We start from the raw sequence: 20,907 nt of genomic DNA, 5'->3' as shown, positions 1-20,907 counted from the left end.
GGTCTCCATAATCCTTATATGGAAGAAGTTTGTGACGACCAGAACTCTTCCTGGCCGTCCAGACACACTGAGCAATCGTGGGACAAGAGTCTTGGTGAGAGAGGTAAAGAAGAACCCACAGATCACTGTGGCTGAGCTCCAGATATGCAGTAGGGAGATGGGAGAAAATTCCACAAAGTCAACGATCACTGCAGCCGTCCAGCAGTCGGGGCTTTTTGACAGACTGGCCCGATGGAAGCCTTTCCTCAGTGCAAGACATGAAACCCTCAATAGAGTTTGCCAATAAACACATGAATGACTCCCAGACTATGAGAAATACAATTCTCTGGTCTGATGAGACCACGATTGAACTTTTTGGTGTTCATTCTAAGCGATATTTGTGGAGAAAAGCAGGTACTTCTCATCACCTGCTAATACAATCCCAACAGGGAAACATGGTGGTGGCAGCATCATGCTATGGGGGTCAGGACGACTGGTTGCAATTGAAGGAAAGATCAATGCGGCCAAGTACAGAGATATCCAGGCAGAAAACCTCTTCCAGAGTGCTCAGGACCTCAGACTGGGCCGAAGGTTCACCTTCCATCAAGACAAAGACCCTAAACACACAGCTAAACTAACAAAGGAGTGGCTTTGAAACAACTCTGTCCATTCTTGACTGGCCCAGCCAGAGCCCTGACCTAAACCCAATTGAGCATCTCTGGAGAGATTTGAAAATGACTGTCCACCAACATTCACCTTCCAATCTGACCGGACAGGAGAGGATCTGCAAGGAAGAATGGCAGAGGATCCCCAAATCCAGTTGGAAAAAACTTTTTGCATCATTCCCAAGAAGACTCATAGCAAATGTCTGCAATGAAACAAAGGGGTCTGGACACTTTCCCTAACCACTGTATTATTTTCATCCCAATCAATTCAAGTGTCAGCAAAATAAAGCGCTGATCTGCAATATACGTATTTGTACTTTCAGCTACTGAAAAAACAAGGTTCTGAGGGACACATCCCTTTCTGATGGTTCTCCATGTAGGATCTAGACCCCAGAATTATGGCTGGTTTCCAAAGATGCTTCAACTGACAAACGGTAGCACAATGGTTTTTAAAGGGGAACACACACACGGGGAACTCAAACAATGAGGACATACCTTTTTTTTAAATTTTGCTTCGTGGTTTTCCTTATCACATCAGGATTATCTGATCTGATGAACAAAAACGTGTGAACCAGGATCACGCATGTGCTAAAATTTACCCTGGCGGTCGGAGTTATCGATTTAAAACCTGCTCAGGGAAGAAAAACCATGTTAATGGTCACTAACCATGTCTTCAGCACCTAATCGGTTTGAAGAAATGTCTTGATCAATGGTCGTTGACCTCAGCTGTCTCAGAGGATTAAAGTCCACTTTCTTCCCGTGTTGGCTGTGCTGCACGTGGATATTGTGTGAAGCGATTTGAATGGTCTCTTTTTCATTTGCTTGGTAGGAACAGGTTTAATGCATTTATTACAGTAAAAGCTGAACCATTTCATCTGTATCCTTACTATGTTATTATTAGGGCCCGAGCACTGACAGTGGGAAGGCCCTATTGTGTCTGTAGGAATTTTTTATTTTTTCCTCGTTTTTATTTTTCAGATGAAACGAGGGCCTTTTCGCCCCCCTAAACGTGCCCCAAAATTCACCAAATTTTCCAAGTCAGGCCTGGCGAAAAATCGGATAGTTAATGGTTTGCATTAATGGGCGTGGCCTAATGGCTCAACAGCGCCCCCTAGAAAACGTTGTGCCTCAAGCCCCACAATACGGTTTGACGTACATGCACGAAAATCGGAACACACCTGTATCATGTCACAACTTTTTTTTTTTTTTTTTTTTTCTTACCTTGTCTGCACACATATTAATGATTGATACCATGACGGTAGAAACCAAAGGTATATATATGTGCATTATTACTATATTTAATATATATACATATATATACGCATACATATGCGTACACATACATAGATATACACATACAAACCCAGTGATTATTTTTATTTTTTTTTTTTTTGGGGGGGGGGGTGACGACATCCACTGCCAATCCAGGAAGCAGGAACACACGGAGACACACGTCAAGCACTGGAAATCTGCAACAAAAAATGTTGCAACTTAAAGAAAAGTCTCTTGGCGCCATGGCCGAAACTGAACAGGAAGTCGGCCATTTTGAATTGAGTGTGTAATTTTGGCGCAATTTATGCCATTTATTTGGACGCTTCTTCGCCCGAACCATAACGTGCATCCAGGTGTGTTATACATCAAATTGTGCGCGTCGATCCTTCGAAAATGCGCATTACTTTTCTCAGTCAAAAGTGTTACCGTGGCAACCATAGACTGCCAAAAAGCGCGCGCCCCCTTCATCTGATTGGTCCATATTTGATAGTTCCTACCTCTGCCATAACTTTTGAATGGTTTGGTATAGAGAGTCGTGGGTGGTTTCATCCACTAAAATGTCCAGGCCTGAAGAATCTACATGCAAGTCATACAAGCTTCCAGTGCAGCCTGAACGTGCACAAGGGTGCGAGGGCCCGTTCATCGCTGCTTGCTGCTTTAATTCTGCTTGTTACTGATACCTATCAGGTTTCCAGGAGTCTGGACAACCCGCTCCCTCAACGAGCATAAGGACGATATGAGGGCAGAGGCAGAAACAGCATTCATATGGGAATGAGTGTCAGGGTGCAATTACAGCATTATTTAGAGTGCAATAAAGAAACAGGCTATAGATTTTAGAGCAGAAGTGGCTCCCAAGCTATTTCTGTCACTGTCAACCTAATTAAACTGGCGTATTGTCCCTGCTGTTGTCTTTGATTCCTCTGCTGCAGTTGCTTTGCTGCTCTGTCGCACTCTCCTTGGTCGGTTTGTCCTTCTGACTCCCGCTGTCAGTCTTCGGTTAAAAAAACGATGTGAATTCATACTGCGTATATGCTGACCTTCGCTATAGTCCCAGCATGTATGTTTAAAACCCTTCTTGCACATTATTGTCCAGATCTTTGATCTTATTTTGAACTGAGCTCTAAGTTTTTTCTTTTGTCACACTCCGTGCTAAGTTGCCTTTTTGGAGTAGTATAGTAATAGAAGTATTGTAATCGCAAGGGTTAAAATAGCATCTTCTTATACATAACGTTGGGGTGTTGGCTACAGAGCGACGCAGGTGACTTCCCTTGGCCGTAACACTTTATTGGTGTCCGCCCTCTGTGCCAGTCACATGACACATGACCCAGACGCGTTAACAATACACCAGGGGACTCATGTACAAAGAGTGCGGCTCACAAAAAAGTGCGTACGCCACTTTCTACGCACTACGCTTATCTAAAGTTAGGACAAAAACTTTTGGCGAGACATTGCTCCACTACTCCTCCTCACCTGTGGAACAGCCTGCCAGAGAACCTCAGGGCCACAGAGACCGTTGACATTTTCAAAAAGAGGCTCAAGACCTTCACTTTTAGTTTAGCTAGTAGCTGAAATTTATTTATTTTATTAGTGTGGTTTATTTTTTTATCTAGTTATTTCTTATTATTTTAGCTACTTATTTTCAATTATTTTATTATGTACTTATTCTTTCATATTTATATTTTATTATATATATATATATATATATATATATATATATATATATATATATATATATATATATATATGACCAGATGTGTCTTTTTAACCATGAGTGTGTGAGTTTTTCTATGTTAAATGTTGATTTTATTATGTAAAGCACTTTGCGTTACTTTGTGTATGAAAAGTGTTATATAAATAAGGTCTGATTTGCTTTGATTTGATCAATTCATAAAGTACAAAGTTAACCCTCACTTTTGAGATCATCTCAGAACCTCGGTTTGGAGCTAAGAAGTGGCTGCTCATGAATGTTTTCATAAATGTTGAATGCAAATGAGAATCCTGATTTCGTGGAGCGCTTCTATTCAGCACTGGTTCATTTTGCATCTACTAATTAGTTTTTTAGAGTTTAAAGAGTCATCGCTAACATCTTTTGAACTTGTATTGTGATAAAACCCACAATGAATAAATAAAAATGCATTTTGTCGTGACCTCAGTCTTACAAGCTCAACACTTTTAGCCGTTGTTTCCAAATAAAGATGACGTGTTGCGACAGTTTCTTTCGAAACTGACCTCAGATAACCTTCCTGTGCTTCTGATTAAACTTTCATTTACATGTCAGTTTTGTTTTTGTTCGTCAAATGAAAGTTTGAATATCAAACTACATTCATGCTTTTGCTCCATTCTCTTTCTGTTATTATTCTCAGGCTGAACAATGTGCCCAAAGTTACAATCAGGATATAAAGGTTCACATCCGTTGATGCTGATAATTGTCACAATAAATATCAAATCGGGCCTTGATGACCTGGGGCCGGATTCACAAAACATTCTTAAGAAAAAAAATCTTCTTAAGTGTCATTTTTTTCTTAAGTTCAGTCTTAAGAAGAAAAAAAGAAGAAGTCATATTCTCCAAAAAGTTCCAAGTATTTTCTCAACTTTCTTCTTAAGTTTCTTCTTAAGAAAAAACTTAAGAATAAATGGTATTCTTGAAATAAAAGTTCTCAAATTTGTTCTTGACTTTTTTCTTAACTTTAAGACAACCTTGAACTGTCTTAAAATTTCTTCTGTGAAAAGGTAAGACTATAATATAAACCTTTATCAACATATTTTAGACAAGTTTAGACTAGTAGGTCATAGTTTGAGGATATACTTTGTAATTAATTACACAAAGTCACTTGTTAACTGTTTGTTAGCATATTAGTTAGCGTGGTAGTTAATTAGGGCCCGAGCACCTTCAGTGCGAAGGCCCTATTGTATCTGTAGGAATTTTTCTTTCTTTCTTTCTTCTGACGAAAGGAGGGCCTTTTTGCCCCCCTAAACGTGCCCAAAAAGTCACCAAATTTTGCATGCAAGTCAGGCCTGGCAAAAAATTTGATATTTAATGGTTTACATTAATGGGCGTGGCAAAATGGCTCAACAGCGCCCCCCGGAAAACTTTGTGCCTCAAGCCCCACGATACGGTTTGACGTACATGCACGAAAATCGCTACACACCTGTATCAGTACACAACTTAAAGAAAAGTCTCTTGGCGACATGGCCGAAACCGAACAGGAAGTCAGCCATTTTGAATTAATCGTGTCACTTTGGCGCAATTTATGCCATTCCTTCGGCAGTTAATACGGCCCGAACCGTAACGTGCCCCCAAGTGTGTTATACATCAAAATGTGCGTCTCCATCCTGCGACAACACGCATTACTTTTCTCTTTCAAAAGCGTTACCGTGGCGACGCTAGACGCCAAAAAGCGCGCCCACCCTTCATCTGGTTGGTTCAGACAGAAAAAACTTTGCGCCTCAAGCCCCACAATACGGTTTGACGTACATGCATGAAAGTCGGTACACACCTGCATCATGTTGCAACTTAAAGAAAAGTCTCTTGGCGCCATGGCCAAAACCGAACAGGAAGTTGGCCATTTTGAACATTCTGAATTAATCGCATAATTTTGGAGCAATATGAGCCATTCCTTCGAGAATTAATACGGCCCGAACCGTAACGTACACCCAGGTGTGTTATACATCAAAATGTGCGTCTCTATCCTGCGACTACGCGCATTACTTTTCTCTTTCAAAAGTGTTACCGTGGTGACGCTAGACGCCAAAAAGCGCGCCCCCCTTCATCTGATTGGTCCATATTTGATAGTTCCCCAAAAGTCACCATATTTTGCATGCAAGGCAGGCCTGGCGAAAAATTTGATATTTCATGGTTTGCATTAATGGGCGTGGCAAAATGGCTCAACAGCGCCCCCCGGAAAACTTTGTGCCTCAAGCCCCACAATACGGTTTGACGTACATGCACGAAAATCGGTACACACCTGTATCATGGCACAACTAAAAGAAAAGTCTCTTGGCGCCATGGCCGAAACCGAACAGGAAGTCGGCCATTTTGAATTAATTGTGTAATTTTGGCGCAATTTATGCCATTCTTTCGGCAATTAATACGGCCCGAACCGTAACGTGCACCCAGGTGTGTTATACATCAAAATGTGCGTCTTCATCTTGCGACTACCCGCATTACTTTTCTCTTTCAAAAGTGTTACCGTGGCGACGCTAGACGCCAAAAAGCGTGCCCCCCTTCATCTGATTGGTCCATATTTGATAGTTCTCCAAAAGTCACCAAATTTTGCATGCAAGCCAGGTCTGGTGATAAATTTGATATTTCATGGTTTGCATTAATGGGCGTGGCCTAACGGCTCAACAGCGCCCCCTAGAATACTTTTCTGTGCCATAACTTTTGAATGGTTTGACATAAAGAGTCGTGGGTGGTGTCATGGGACTTGGTATTGAGTCCTTGACCATAATTGGTGCAAATTAGCCCCGCCCCTTCTTCTGATTGGTTGCCCGATTTTCTGCTATAACTTTTGAATGGTTTGACATAGAGAGTCGTGGGTGGTGTCATCAGATTCTGTATGGAGTCCTTGACCTTCATTGGCCTGAATTAGCCCCGCCCCTTCTTCTGATTGGTTGTCCCTTTTTTCTGCTATAACTTTTGAACGGTTTGATATAGGAAGTCATGTGTGGTGTCATTTCTGATATGCTTATGGGGGGCGGTGGCGGTGAGTGCGAGGGCCCGTTCATCGCTGCTTGCAGCTTTAATTAGGGCCCGAGCACCTTCAGTGCGAAGGCCCTATTGTATCTGTAGGAATTCTTCGCGTTATTATTATTATTAGGGCCCGAGCACCTTCAGTGCGAAGGCCCTATTGTATCTGTAGGAATTTTTCTTTTTTCTTTCTTTCTTTCTTTCTTTCTTTCTTTCTTTCTTCTGACGAAAGGAGGGCCTTTTTGCCCCCCTAAACGTGCCCAAAAAGTCACCAAATTTTGCATGCAAGTCAGGCCTGGCGAAAAATTTTATATTTAATGGTTTACATTAATGGGCGTGACAAAATGGCTCAACAGCGCCCCCTTGAAAACTTTGTGCCTCAAGCCCCACGATACGGTTTGACGTACATGCACGGAAATCGCTACACACCTGTATCAGTACACAACTTAAAGAAAAGTCTCTTGGCGACATGGCCGAAACCGAACAGGAAGTCAGCCATTTTGAATTAATCGTGTCACTTTGGCGCAATTTATGCCATTCCTTCGGCAGTTAATACGGCCCGAACCTTAATGTGCACCCAGGTGTGTTATACATCAAAACGTGCGTCTCCATCCTGCGACAACACGCATTACTTTTCTCTTTCAAAAGCGTTACCGTGGCGACGCTAGACGCCAAAAAGCGCGCCCACCCTTCATCTGGTTGGTTCAGACAGAAAAAACTTTGCGCCTCAAGCCCCATAATACGGTTTGACGTACATGAACGAAAATCGGTACACTTCTTTATCATGTCTTTACTTAAAGAAAAGTCTCTTGGCGCCATGGCCGAAACCGAACAGGAAGTCGGCCATTTTGAACATTCTGAATTAATCGCGTAATTTTGGAGCAATATGAGCCATTCCTTCGAGAATTAATACGGCCCAAACCGTAACGTGCACCCAGGTGTGTTATACATCAAAATGTGCGTCTCCATCCTGCGACTACACGCATTACTTTTCTCTTTCAAAAGTGTTAACGTGGCGACACTAGACGCCAAAAAGCGCACCCCCCCTTCATCTGATTGGTCCATATTTGATAGTTCCCCAAAAGTCACCAAATTTTGCATGCAAGCCAGGCCTGGCGATAAATTTGATATTTAATGGTTTGCATTAATGGGCGTGGCCTAACGGCTCAACAGCGCCCCCCGGAAAACTTTGTGCCTCAAGCCCCACAATACGGTTTGACGTACATGCACGAAAATCGGTACACACCTGTATCATGTCGCAACTTAAAGAAAAGTCTCTTGGCGCCATGGCGAAAACCGAACAGGAAGTCGGCCATTTTGAATTAATTGTGTAATTTTGATGCAATTTATGCCATTCTTTCGGCAATTAATACGGCCCGAACCGTAACGTGCACCCAGGTGTGTTATACATCAAAATGTGCGTCTTCATCTTGCGACTACGCGCATTACTTTTCTCTTTCAAAAGTGTTACCGTGGCGACGCTAGACGCCAAAAAGCGTGCCCCCCTTCATCTGATTGGTCCATATTTGATAGTTCTCCAAAAGTCAACAAATTTTGCATGCAAGCCAGGCTTGGGGATAAATTTGATATTTCATGGTTTGCATTAATGGGCGTGGCCTAACGGCTCAACAGCGCCCCCTAGAATACTTTTCTCTGCCATAACTTTTGAATGGTTTGACATAAAGAGTCGTGGGTGGTGTCATGGGACTCGGTATTGAGTCCTTAACCATAATTGGTGCAAATTAGCCCCGCCCCTTCTTCGGATTGGTTGTCCCGATTTTCTGCTATAACTTTTGAATGGTTTGACATAGAGAGTCGTGGGTGGTATCATCAGATTCTGTATTGAGTCCTTGAGCTTCTTTAGCCTGAATTAACCCCGCCCCTTCTTCTGATTGGTTGTCCCTTTTTTCTGTTATATCTTTTGAATGGTTTGACATAGAGAGTCGTGGGTGGTGTCATTTCTGATATGCTTATGGGGGGCGGTGGCCGTGAGTGCGAGGGCCCGTTCATCGCTGCTTGCAGCTTTAATTATTATTATTATTTTTCTGACGAAAGGAGGGCCTTTTTGCCCCCCTAAACGTGCCCAAAAAGTCACCAAATTTTGCATGCAAGGCAGGCCTGGCGAAAAATTTGATATTTAATGGTTTGCATTAATGGGCGTGGCAAAATGGCTCAACAGCGCCCCCTTGAAAACTTTGTGCCTCAAGCCCCACGATACGGTTTGACGTACATGCACGAAAATCGCTACACACCTGTATCATGGCACAACTTCAAGAAAAGTCTCTTGGAGCCATGCCCGAAACCGAACAGGAAGTCGGCCATTTTGAATTAATTGTGTAATTTTGGCGCAATTTATGCCCTTCCTTCGGCAGTTAATACGGCCCGAACCGTAACGTGCCCCCAAGTGTGTTATACATCAAAATGTGCGTCTCCATCCTGCGACACCACGCATTACTTTTCTCTTTCAAAAGCGTTACCGTGGCGACGCTAGACGACAAAAAGCGCGCCCACCCTTCATCTGATTGGTTCAGACCGAAAAAACTTTGCGCCTCAAGCCCCATAATACGCTTTGACGTACATGAACGAAAATCGGTACACACCTGTATCATGTCGCAACTTAAAGAAAAGTCTCTTGGCGCCATGGCCGAAACCGAACAGGAAGTCGGCCATTTTGAACATTCTGAATTAATCGCATAATTTTGGAGCAATATATGCCATTCCTTCGAGAATTAATACGGCCCGAACCGTATCGTGCACCCAGATGTGTTATACATCAAAATGTGCGTCTCCATCCTGCGACTACACGCATTACTTTTCTCTTTCAAAAGTGTTACCGTGGCGACGCTAGACGCCAACAAGCGCACCCCCCCTTCATCTGATTGGTCCATATTTGATAGTTCCCCAAAAGGCACCAAATTTGGCATGCAAGCCAGGCCTGGCGGTAAATTTTATATTTTATGGTTTACATTAATGGGCGTGGCAAAATGGCTCAACAGCGCCCCCCGGAAAACTTTGTGCCTCAAGCCCCACGATACGGTTTGACGTACATGCACGAAAATCGCTACACACCTGTATCATGGCACAACTTCAAGAAAAGTCTCTTGGAGCCATGGCCGAGACCGAACAGGAAGTCGGCCATTTTGAATTAATTGTGTAATTTTGGCGCAATTTATGCCATTCCTTCGGCAATTAATACGGCCCGAACCGTAATGTGCACCCAGGTGTGTTATACATCAAAATGTGCGTCTCCATCCTGGGACTACACGCATTACTTTTCTCTTTCAAAAGTGTTACCGTGGCGACGCTAGACGCCAAAAGGCGCGCCCCCCCCTTCATCTGATTGGTCCATATTTGATAGTTCTCCAAAAGTAATCAAATTTTGCATGCAAGTCAGACTTGGCGATACATTTGATATTTCATGGTTTGCATTAATGGGCGTGGCCTAACGGCTCAACAGCGCCCCCTAGAATACTTTTATCTGCCATAACTTTTGAATGGTTTGACATAGGAAGTTGTGGGTGGTGTCATGGGACTCAGTAATGAGTCCTTAAGCTTCGTTGGCCTTAAATAGCCCCGCCCCTTCTTCTGATTGGTTGTCCCTTTTTTCTGCTATAACTTTTTAATGGTTTGACTCCCGCTTCCTGATTCAAACGTCTGCCGGCCCCGCCCCCCGACCAATCAGTGGCGAGTAGGGTGATCACGGCCCCGCCCCCCGACCAATCAGTGGCGAGTAGGGTGATGACGGCCCCGCCCCCCGACCAATCAGCTGTTGTAATGTGGTGACGTTAGAAATAGTCCCGTGCTCAGCCCGGTTAGAACCTCGGTCGAATGGTAACAGAAAAAGTAATAATAAAATAGTAGTGTTTTACTAATATTTATACCTTACAAATATTTAAAAAATTAGGAAAAAAAAGTCCCAGACATTATATCGCTATCTTGGTCTGTCCTAACCCAGTAAGTCAAAGTGAGGTATCAGCTGAGATATAGCTCAACCAGATCATTGCGGTCTTTGGTGCCGGTGGTTGCGAGTTCGAGCCTGGCAGGATGCTGAAATTTTTGTAAGCAAATTTTGTGTTTTTTTTACATCAAGATGTGCGTCTCTTTCCTGCGACGACGCACATTACTTTTCTCTTTCAAAAGTGTTACCGTGGCGACGCTAGACGTGAAAAAGCGCTCGTCCCCTTCATCTGATTGGTCCATATTTGATAGTTCTCCAAAAGTAATCAAATTTGGCATGCAAGTCAGACTTGGCGATACATTTGATATTTCATGGTTTGCATTAATGGGCGTGGCCTAACGGCTCAACAGCGCCCCCTAGAATACTTTTATCTGCCATAACTTTTGAATGGTTTGACATAGGAAGTTGTGGGTGGTGTCATGGGACTCAGTAAAGAGTCCTTAAGCTTCGTTGGCCTTAATTAGCCCCGCCCCTTCTTCTGATTGGTTGTCCCTTTTTTCTGCTATAACTTTTTAATAGTTTGACTCCCGCTTCCTGATTCAAACGTCTGCCGGCCCCGCCCCCCGACCAATCAGTGGCGAGTAGGGTGATGACGGCCCCGCCCCCCGACCAATCAGTGGCGAGTAGGGTGATGACGGCCCCGCCCCCCGACCAATCAGTGGCGAGTAGGGTGATGACGGCCCCGCCCCCCGACCAATCAGCTGTTGTAATGTGGTGACGTTAGAAATAGTCCCGTGCTCAGCCCGGTTAGAACCTCGGTCGAATGGTAACAGAAAAAGTAATAATAAAATAGTAGTGTTTTACTAATATTTATACCTTACAAATATTTAAAAAATTAGGAAAAAAAAGTTCCAGACATTATATCGCTATCTTGGTCTCTCCTAAGCCAGTAAGTCAAAGTGAGGTATCAGCTGAGATATAGCTCAACCAGATCATTGCGATCTTTGGTGCCGGTGGTTGGGAGTTCGAGCCTGGCAGGATGCTGAAATTTTTGTAAGCAAATTTAGTTTTTTTTACATCAAGATGTGCGTCTCTTTCTTGCGACGACGCACATTACTTTTCTCTTTCAAAAGTGTTACCGTGGCGACGCTAGACGTGAAAAAGCGCTCGTCCCCTTCATCTGATTGGTCCATATTTGATAGTTCCCTAAAAGGCACCAAATTTTGCATGCAAGTCAGGCCTGGTGATAAATTTGATATTTCCTGGTTTGCATTAATGGGCGTTGCCCATTAATGCAACAGCGCCCCCTAGCGCCCCCTAGAATACTTTTATCTGCCATAACTTTTGAATGGTTTGACATAAAGAGTCGTGGGTGGTGTCATGGGACTTGGTATTGAGTCCTTGACCATAATTGGCCTGAATTAGCCCCGCCCCTTCTTCTGATTGGTTGTCCCGATTTTCTGCCATAACTTTTGAATGGTTTGACACAGAGAGTCGTGGGTGGTGTCATCAGACTCTGTATGGAGTCCTTGACCTTCATTGGCCTGAATTAGCCCCGCCCCTTCTTCTGATTGGTTGTTCCTTTTTTCTGCTATAACTTTTGAATGGTTTGACATAGAGAGTCGTGGGTGGTGTCATTTCTGATATGCTTATGGGGGGCGGTGGACGTGAGTGCGAGGGCCCGTTCATCGCTGCTTGCAGCTTTAATTATTATTAATTTTCCCCAATAGTATTTTTTTTCACACATTAATCTCATCCACCAGAACCTTGAAAAGTTCCTGCATCTCTTTTTCTCCTTCTCCATGTTTAGTGATTGACTGACGGTTAAGACGCAAACTACCTGTAGCCTATATATTTTTGTTGGCGCCTACAATGCAATGACATATTTTAAGAAGTTCTTAAGTAGGAAAAATAAGAAATGACATTTCTCAAGATCGTTCTTAAGAACGTATTGGTGAATCTGGCCCCTGGTTTCTCAGGTGCAAGTTAACGGGTGTTCACCTCCACTTTTTACTGTGTATGTTACACTTATTTATAGAGACTGATCATTGACCTGTTAGAATACTGTACCCCCATTCAAACGTGTCCTGATCAGAAAAGCTTAAATACACTGTGAAACACATTAAAAATAACTGTACTTTATCCTGTCTGATTTAACTCATGTTGGAAGAGGGGTAAGCATTTGGTCAGCAGAAGGCGCTGTGTGCATTTAAGTGGCGAATGCATATTATACAGTGCACATTATACAGTGGCACGAGACGCCAAGGCTAAATGTTTTGTTATTGTTTTCAACAGGTAAGGCACCAGGAAATCACAACCAGAGCTAACTCATAGTGTTATACAGTGCAAGGGATGTGTGGACTGTCACTGTATTGTGTATTTGTGAACAAGACTGTAAGGCAGGCGTCAACAACCCTGGTCCTCGAGGGCAGCACGTTAGATGTTCCCCTGCTTCCACACATGCTGGGACAAATGACATTTACAGATTTGTGCAGACCTCGATGACAAGCTGATGATAACCAGTAGTTAGAATCAGGTATGTTGAAGCAGGGGAAATCTAAAACATGCTGGGTAGGTGCTCGCGAGGACCAGGGTTGAGGACCCCTTCTGTAAGGTTTGCAATATATTTTACGGGCTCATTGAGGTATGAGGTATGGTCAGTGTGGTATAAGGTATGAACAGTGAGGTTTGGTCATTGAGGTATGAGGTATGGACAGAGAGGAATGAGGGATGTTCAGTAAGTAATGAGGTATGAACAGTGAGGAATGAAGTTAGATCAGTGAGGAATGAGGTATGGTCAGTGAGGAATGAGGTAAGATGATTCAGGTATGAGGTATGGTCATTGAGGTATGAGGTATGATCATTGTGGTATGAAGTGTGAACTGTGAGGGATGAGGTATGGTCAGTGAGGAATGAGGTATGGTCAGTGAGGTATGGTTTATAATCATTGTGGTATAAGGTTTGGTCAGCGTAGTATGAGGTATGGTCAGTGTGGTATGAGGTATGTTCATTGATGGGGTAAGTTCAGTGAGGAATGAGGCATAGTCACTGATGAATGGGGTAAGGTGGGTCAGATATAAGGTATGGTCATTGAGGTATGGGGCATGGTCAGTGTGGTATGAGGTGTGGTCATTGAGGTATGAGGTATGGCCATTGTGGTATGATGTATGGTCATTGAGGTATGAGGTATGGTCAGTGTGGTATGAGGTATGGTCAGTGTGGTATGAGGTATGGTCAGTGTGGTAGGATGTATGGTCATTAAGGTATGAGGTATGAGGCATGGCCAGTGTGGTATGAGGTATGGTCAGTGTGGTAAGATGTATGGTCATTGAGGTATGAGGTATGAGACATGGCCAGTGTGGTATGAGGTATGGTCATTGTGGTATGAGGCATGGCCAGTGTGGTATGATGTATGGTCACTGAGGTATGAGGTATGGTCAGTGAGGTATGAGGTATGGTCAGTGTGGTATGAGGTATGGTCATCGAGGTATGAGGTATGGCCATTTTATGATGTATGAACAGTGGGGTATGAGGCATGGCCAGTGTGGTATGGTGTATGGTCATTGAGGTAGGAGGAGGTATCTGGAAAGATGGAGGCCCCGCGTTACACAGCAAGCTCCACATATTCCTCGACTGTTGCTGGGAGCATGGACAGCTTCTTAAAGACCTCCGTGATGCAGTCATCGTTACCTTGTACAAAAACAAGGGGGAAAAGTCAGACTGCTCCAACTACCGGGGGATCACCCTGCTTTCCATCGCAGGAAAAATCCTTGCTCGTGTGCTCCTGAACAGGCTGATACCTACCATCACAGAAGACCACCTCCCGGAAACCCAGTGTGGCTTCAGAGCAAACAGGGGCACCACAGACATGGTCTTCGTCCTCAGGTAGCTCCAAGAGAAGTGCCGAGAACAGAACAAAGGACTGTATGTAACGTTTGTGGACCTGACCAAGGCCTTTGATACGGTGAGCAGAAATGGACTTTGGCTGATCATGGCGCGCCTCGGCTGCCCCCCAAAGTTTCTCAGCATTATCACCCAGCTGCATGACGACCAGAGCGGCCAAGTCAGAGTGAACAGCAACCTCTCAGAGCCCTTCCCCATCGTCAACGGCGTGAAACAGGGTTGCGTCCTGGCACCAACCCTGTTCAGCATCTTCTTTAGCAGCCTCGACGGCAGTCTGTTCAACCTCAGAAGGCTACAAGCCCACACAAAGACCCTTGAGCAGCTGATTCGAGACCTCCTCTTTGCCGACGATGCTGCCCTCGTTGCCCACACCGAAAGAGCCCTGCAGCGCCTCACATCCTGCTTTGCAGAAGCTGCCCGGCTCTTCGGACTCGAGGTCAGCTTGAAAAAGTCGGAAGTCCTCCACCAGCCTGCACCTCGGGTAGAGTACCGTCCTCCACATATCACCATTGGCAAGACTGAGCTAAATATCGTCCATCTGTTCACCTACCTGGGGTGTACAATCACATCAGATGCCAAGATCGACAGGGAGGTTGACAACAGACTGGCCAAGGCAAACAGCGCTTTTGGCAGACTGTATGACAGAGTCTGGAAAAACAAACACTTGAAGAAGGGCACAAAGATCAGTGTGTACAGAGGCGTCGTACTCACCACCCTCCTATATGGCTCTGAGTCGTGGGTAACCTACCGCCACCAACTACGACTCCTCGAACGTTTCCATCAGCGCTGCCTCCGCACCATCCTCAACATCCACTGGAGCGACTTCGTCACCAATGTTGAGGTCCTCGAACAGGCGGAGATCACCATCATCGAGACCATGCTGCTGAAACGGCAGCTAAGCTGGGCAGGGCATGTCCCCAGAATGGAGGATCATCGCCTACCCAAGATGGCCTTGTATGGCGAACTCTCCACCGGCCATCGTCATAGAGGGGCACCGAAGAAACGCTACAAAGACTCTCTTAAGAAGTCCCTCTGTGCCTGCCACATTGACCACCACCAGTGGTCCACTCTCGATGCTGACCGTGACGCCTGGCGCCGCACCGTCCACCAGGCTGTCACCGCTTTTGAGGACTCCCGCACAGAGAACCTGAAGGAGAAACGCCGCAGGAGGAAGAACCTGGAAGCCTCAGCAGCTGTACCTGACGTGACCTTTGACTGCAGCCGCTGCGGCCGGACCTGTCTGTCCCGCATCGGGCTTGTCAGCCACGAGCGTGCCTGCAGTCGACGTGGACAGCCCCCTTCATAAAACCTTCGCAAAGCCAAGCCAAGATGAGGTATGGTCAGTGTGGTATGAGGTATGGTCAGTGAGGTATGAGGTATGGTCAGTGTGGTATGAGGTATGGTCATTGAGGTATGAGGTATGGCCATTTTATGATGTATGAACAGTGAGGTATGAGGCATGGCCAGTGTGGTATGGTGTATGGTCATTGAGGTATGAGGTATGGTCAGTGAGGTATGAGGTATGGTCAGTGTGGTATGAGGTATGGTTATTGTGGTATGAGGTATGGTCAGTGAGGTATGAGGTATGGTCAGTGAGGTATGAGGTATGGTCAGTGAGGTATGAGGTATGGTCAGTGTGGTATGAGGTATGGTCAGTATGGTATGAGGTATGGTTATTGTGGTATGAGGTATGCCCATTGAGGTATGAGGTATGGTCAGTGAGGTATGAGGTATGGTCAGTGTGGTATGAGGTATTGTCATTGTGGTATGAGGTATGGTCAGCATAGTGGGAGGTATGGTCATTGAGGTGTGAGGTATTGTCACTGAGGTATGTGGTATGGTCATTGTGGTATGAGGGATAGATGCTGAGATCAATCATGAATTAATTCGTTTTTTTCATTGGTAGAGCATTTATCAGCTGACAAATTACGCATGAACCTAACTTTTAGATTAAAATGTAAAAATCATTAAAAAGGACTTGTGCTCATAAACTGTGCTTTTTGCAGCTACTTTCTATCCACTTGAGGATGGACCATTAGCTCTGAGCCCCCACACAGACCCCCCCACCACAGACGCATTGATCTGACCTGCTGTTTTATGAGTAAAACACTTTGCTCGGGCAGATTTCCTCTTACTAGCTCCAAAGACAGACACAACAATTAATTCTTTATGCAAGCGGAGACATCTTGAGAATGAAGGTCCACTTAAAGGGAAAAACAATGTCGCAGGAGCTTTTTCAGTCATAAGTGATGTGAGCCTTTTAGTACCGTGTGTCCAGTGTTGCTCTGGTGCTACACGCTACACAACAGCACAGTTTCCACATGCTAGAGGGTAAAGGAACGTTTTAGAAATTGGTAAAAATAAATCTCCTTTTACACAACATTTAGCTAATTTAGATTCAAGTAAAACATATTGAATAATTCCACCTCAGTCACAAGGTCACATGGCTTTTAGTCTCTCAACTGTAGTGATTTCCATTTAATTGATTAAAGATCCAGTCGTGTCTTACAGGAAAAAACCCTTCCTGCATCTTAGATGAAACAAAAAGAGAGATGTAAGAAACAAATGTAAAAAAAAACATGATTAAAACGTGAAGAAGCATAAAATGAGTAGTTTCTTGCATCCTAGTTTTCTCTTGTGACAGCCACGTGTTACTTTACAGCTCTATGTTACACATCAGCAGTGATGAAACCAGCTCACAGAGCCTCAGCTTTACGACCGAGGCGACTCCAGGAGCTAAAGAGAAAATGAGTGTGACCACACTCAAGTGCAATCATGAACAGTGTCATGGAAGCAGATTAACTTCCAGGCCTGTAGAGGTACAGTTAAAAAAGTAGAAAATTTGGGACAGTAAAGCTTTTAAACCACATTGTCATGTTTCGTCCTCCCAACACTTAAAAGATGTTCTGGCATTGATGAGACCCATGATGACGAGATTCAGCGGTTATTTTGATGATTACAGGTTGATGATAACAGTCTGGATGCTTCTTTTCCTCTTTAGTCTATTTCTCTAAAAACACATCTGTAATACTGATTCATCTGAACATGATACAGTTTTTCACTGTGAGATGGTCCATCCTAAATGCCTCACAGTCCAGTGATGTCACCTCACAGACCACATTAACATCAGGCTTCTTTTTTTCGAAGTAAAATTTTAAGTGTTATCCGTGACTCTGAATTGTCAACAAAGGTTTCCATGGTAACTGTTGTCCATGTGGTTCTGTCAGATGTCTGATAGATGATCGATTTTGATTCAGTGTAGTCTAAGGGATATGAGATCACAGGAATCCAGCTCAGACTTGCTCAATGCCGCTATTCAGTTCTACAGGAAGGGAAACACGCACACCCATTAAAACCTTTGTTTAACATTTGTTTTGCATATTTGTTGATAAAGTGGAACTCATCTTTCCATCTTTGATCCACAAAGTCTTTCATGAATACCGTTTTTGTACCAAATCAAAGTTACAATCCTCTGATGATGTCAGCTGTTAAAAATAACATTATTTCCTATTCCACCTTCTTACGAGCACTATATTGACCCTTTCCAACTTTTTGGGGGGATGTGGTGCATGACCGAAATGTGAAAATGGATGAGCATTAAAAAAATTAAATGATTTGGAATGACAAAAAACATTAAATATGTTGGAATCCAACTGCAGGCCTTCAGGGTTCCTCATAACACACCTGGCTGAGCAGGTGCTTCATGTACAGGTGCTACAGACCTCGTGAAGCTCGTGGAGTCCCGGGCCGTGTTCCTCGTGAAGCTGGCCCAGGTTGGAGTCCCGGGCCATGTTCCTCGTGCAGCTGGCCCACGTTGGAGTCCCGGGCCGCGTTCCTCGTGCAGCCGGCCCAGGTTGGAGTCCCGGGCCTTGTTCCTCGTGAAGCTGACCCAGGTTGGAGTCCCGGGCCATGTTCCTCGTGCAGCTGACCCAGGTTGGAGTCCCGGGCCATGTTCCTCGTGCAGCTGGCCCACGTTGGAGTCCCGGGCCGCGTTCCTCGTGCAGCCGGCCCAGGTTGGAGTCCCGGGCCGTGTTCCTCGTGCAGCTGGCCCAGGTTGGAGTCCCGGGCCGTGTTCCTCGTGAAGCTGACCCACGTTGGAGTCCCGGGCCGTGTTCCTCGTGAAGCTGGCCCACGTTGGAGTCCCGGGCCGTGTTCCTCGTGCAGCTGGCCCACGTTGGAGTCCCGGGCCATGTTCCTCGTGAAGCTGGCCCAGGTTGGAGTCCCGGGCCGTGTTCCTCGTGAAGCTGGCCCAGGTTGGAGTCCTGCGCCGTGTTCCTCGTACAGCTGGCCCAGGTTGGAGTCCCGGGCCGTGTTCCTCGTGCAGCTGGCCCAGGTTGGAGTCCCGGGCCGTGTTCCTCGAGCAGCCAGCCAAGGTTGGAGTCCCGGCCCGTGTTCCTCGTGCAGCCGACCCAGGTTGGAGTCTCGGGCCGTGTTCCTCGTGTAGCTGGCCCAGGTTGGAGTCTCGGGCCTGTTTTCCTCGTGAAGCTGGCCCAGGTTGGAGTCCCGGGCCGTGTTCCTCATGCAGCTGGCCCAGGTTGGAGTCCGGGGCATGTTCCTTGTGCAGCTGGCCCAGGTTGGAGTCCTAGCCTGTGTTCCTCGTGAAGCTGGCCCAGGTTGGAGTCCCGGGCCGTGTTCCCCGTGAAGCTGGCCCAGGTTGGAGTCCCGGGCCGTGTTCCTCGTGCAGCTGGCCCAGGTTGGCGTCCCGGGCCGTGTTCCTCATGCAGCCAGCCCAGATTGGAGTCCCGGCCCGTGTTCCTCGTGCAGCCAGCCTAGATTGGAGTCCTAGCCTGTGTTCCCCGTGAAGCTGGCCCAGGTTGAAGTCCCGGGCCGTGTTCCTTGTGCAGCTGGCCCAGGTTGGAGTGCCGGGCCGTGTTCCTCGTGAAGCTGACCCAGGTTGGAGTCCTGGGCCGTGTTCCTCGTGCAGCTGGCCCAGGTTGGAGTCCCGGGCGTGTTCCTTGTGAAGCTGGCCCAGGTTGGAGTCCAGGGCCGTGTTCCTCGTGAAGCTGGCCCAGGTTGGAGTCCCATGCGTGTTCCTCTTGAAGCTGGCCCAGGTTGGAGTCCCGGGCCGTGTTCCTCGTGCAGCCAGCCCAGGTTGGAGTCCCGGGCGTGTTCCTCTTGAAGCTTGCCCAGGTTGGAGTCCCGGGCCGTGTTCTTCGAGCTGCTGGCCCAGGTTGGAAACCCGGGCGTGTTCCTCTTGAAGCTGGCCCAGGTTGGAGTCCAGGGCCGTGTTCCTCGTGAAGCTGGCCCAGGTTGGAGTCCCGGGCGTGTTCCTCTTGAAGCTGGCCCAGGTTGGAGTCCCGGGCCGTGTTCCTCGTGCAGCCAGCCCAGGTTGGAGTTCTGGCCTGTGTTCCTTGTGCAGCTGGCCCAGGTTGGAGTCCCGGGACGTGTTCCTCGTGCAGCTGGCCCAGGTTGGAGTCCCGGGCCGTGTTCCTCGTGCAGCCAGCCCAAGTTGGAGTTCTGGCCTGTGTTCCTCGTGCAGCTGGCCCAGGTTGGAGTCCCGGGCCGTGTTCCTCGTGCAGCTGGCCCAGGTTGGAGTCCCGGGCCGTGTTTCTTTGTGCAGCTGGCCCAGGTTGGAGTCTCGGGCCGTGTGCCTCGTGCAGCTGGCCCAGGTTGGAGTCCCGCGCCATGTTCCTCGTGCAGCTGGTCCAGGTTGGAGTCCCGCGCCGTGTTCCTCTTGCAGCTGGCACAGGTTGGAGTCCATGCCTGTGTTCCTCGTGCAGCTGGCCCAGGTTGGAGTCCCGCGCCGTGTTCTTTCTGAAGCTGGCCCAGGTTGGAGTCCACGCCTGTGTTCCTCGTGCAGCTGGCCCAGGTTGGAGTCCCGGGCCGTGTTCCTCGTGCAGCTGGTCCAGGTTGGAGTCCCGCGCCGTGTTCCTCGTGAAGCTGGCACAGGTTGGAGTTCCGGGCTGTGTTACTCGTGAAGCTGACCCAGGTTGGAGTCCCGGGCCGTGTTCCTCGTGCAGCTGGCCCAGGTTGGAGTCCCGGGCCGTGTTCCTCGTGCAGCTGGCCCAGGTTGGAGTCCATGCCTGTGTTCCTCGTGCAGCTGGCCCAGGTTGGAGTCCTGCGCCGTGTTCCTCGTACAGCTGGCCCAGGTTGGAGTCCCGGGCCGTGTTCGTCGTGCAGCTGGCCCAGGTTGGAGTCCCGCGCCGTGTTCTTTGTGAAGCTGGCCCAGGTTGGAGTCCCGGGCCGTGTTCCTCGTGCAGCTGGCACAGGTTGGAGTCCCGGGCCGTGTTCCTCGTGAAGCTGGCCCAGGTTGGAGTCCCAGGCCGTGTTCCTCGTGCAGCCAGCCCAGGTTGGAGTCCTGGGCCGTGTTCCTCTTGCAGCTGGCCCAGGTTGGAGTCCCGCGCCGTGTGCCTCGTGCAGCTGGCCCAGGTTGGAGTCCCGGGCCGTGTTCCTCGTGCAGCTGGCCCAGGTTGGAGTCCCGGGCCGTGTTCCTCGTGCAGCTGGCCCAGGTTGGAGTCCATGCCTGCGTTCCTCGTGCAGCATATATAGTACTTGTGCAA

General features: G+C 47.0%; 1 protein-coding gene across 1 annotated transcript in view; it reads right to left on the bottom strand.

Moving 5' to 3' along the window:
• The window catches only part of LOC133424214 (t-SNARE domain-containing protein 1-like), a 186,747-nt gene that overhangs the window by 19,548 nt on the left and 146,292 nt on the right, over positions 1-20,907 (bottom strand). The gene's annotated exons all lie outside the window — the stretch shown is intronic.

The sequence above is a fragment of the Cololabis saira genome, chromosome 3 (genome assembly GCF_033807715.1).
Source record: "Cololabis saira isolate AMF1-May2022 chromosome 3, fColSai1.1, whole genome shotgun sequence".
NCBI classification, from domain to species: domain Eukaryota; kingdom Metazoa; phylum Chordata; class Actinopteri; order Beloniformes; family Belonidae; genus Cololabis; species Cololabis saira.
Note: the sequence above shows the minus strand (reverse complement) of the source record. Positions and strands in the feature narration are given on the sequence as shown.